Below are 1,617 nucleotides of genomic sequence, written 5' to 3'. Positions count from 1 at the left end.
TCTATCAAATCTCCCCTCATTCTTCTATGGTCCAATAAATAAAGACCTAACCTGTTTAATCTTTCCCCATAATTCAACTCCTGAAGACCTGATAACATTCTAGTCAATCTTTTCTGCACTCTTTCAATCTTATTGGTATCCTTCCTGTAGTTAGGGAACCAGAACTACACATAATTCTCCAAATTTGGCCTCACCAATGTTTTAAGCAACTTCTATACGTAATAGTTTGCTTTATAACAGCTAAGATGCCAAAAGCTTTCTTTACAACCCTGTCCACATGCGACCTTCAGGGAATTATGTATCTGTATTTCCAAATCTCTTTCCTCCTACCATTTACTGTGTATGTCCTACCTTGGTTTGTCCTTCCAAAATGCTCACACTTGTCTACATTAAACTCCATCTGTCACTTTTTGGCCCATTCTCCCAGTTGGTCCAAATCCCTCTGCAAGCTTTGAAAGTCATGAGCAATAACTCTAAACAAATAAATAATTAAAACATGAAAATAATTTCAATAATTTAAATATGGAATTTCCAATCCTTTTGCTTCTTAATTTATTTCCCTCATGAACTCCATTCATTTGATTGTTCTCCAATCAAGTTCGAGATGTGAGAGGTGATTTGAGAGGATGAAGGCATGGAATTACAGTAGGATTGGGCTCCATCTCCATACTTCTATCCTTGAGCTCCATTCCCATGCACCACAGGGAATTAAAATTACATTTGTCAGCAACTTTCTAGACAAGAACAATAAGTAGCATTATATGGATATTAAAGACTGTTGCAATGATACAGTGACTAATACTATTGCAACACACCTTTTGTGAGCGAGATTTGATCCTGACTTTGGGTGCTGTTTGTGTGGAATTCCCCTGATGTTCCAGTTTCTTCCCACATACTGAAGACATGCGAGTGTTAGATTAAATGGTCGCTGTAAATTACTCCTCCTGTATGTGGTGGTAGGAGAATGGGGAGAGCTTTGATCGGCTTGTACACATTAAAAAGGAGGTTAGCCAAGATAGCTGCTGGATAATTGACCCAAAGTTGACCCAAAGGCCTGCTGATGTGCTTGATGACATAAAGGGTATTTTAACTGGTAATAAATGCTCAAATTTGATTTTGTGTGTGTGTGTGTGTGTGTGTGTGTGTGTGTGTGTGTGTGTGTGTGTGTGTGTGTGTGTGTGTGTGTGTGTGTGTGTGTGCGTGCGTGTGTGTGACAATAGAGTCGAACTATTGTGCTTGCAAGGTATGTGGCAGACAGGCACATTCAATTGTAGCACCAAAAAAAGAACTGGATTGAATTTGGATGAAGGTCAGGAAGTGGGACTGATTGGATGCTATTGGACAAAACCAGTGCAGACTTGATGAGATGAATGGGTCATATCATTCTATGAATCTGAGAGAAAAAGGTAATAATGACTTAATATGCGTGGTTGTTGTAGATGCAAGTTGTAGCCTATCTAAATTTGCGACATCACAAACAACGAAAATCAACTGTGAAAAAGGTCAAATGAGATTTGTTATGAATATGTTAAAGTCCTTGAGACGGTAATATTCTCTTATTTTTGGATTATTTGAAAACACTGTAAAGATAACACCCACTCCTCATACATACTCCAA

At 38.3% G+C, this 1,617-nt stretch overlaps 1 long non-coding RNA gene across 1 annotated transcript; it reads right to left on the bottom strand.

The window, feature by feature from the left end:
* Nucleotides 1-535: 535 nt before the first annotated feature.
* On the bottom strand, nucleotides 536-1,194 carry LOC138751426 (uncharacterized). The gene is made up of 2 exons (XR_011349913.1): nucleotides 816-1,194; nucleotides 536-734 (listed from the first exon to the last, which is right to left on the bottom strand). It is a non-coding gene; the product is annotated as an uncharacterized lncRNA (long non-coding RNA).
* Between the last annotated feature and the right edge of the window lie 423 nt (nucleotides 1,195-1,617).

This window comes from Narcine bancroftii, chromosome 1 (genome assembly GCF_036971445.1).
Source record: "Narcine bancroftii isolate sNarBan1 chromosome 1, sNarBan1.hap1, whole genome shotgun sequence".
Lineage (NCBI taxonomy): Eukaryota > Metazoa > Chordata > Chondrichthyes > Torpediniformes > Narcinidae > Narcine > Narcine bancroftii.
The sequence above is the reverse complement of the archived record's forward strand: the minus strand, read 5'-3'. Positions and strand labels throughout refer to the sequence as shown.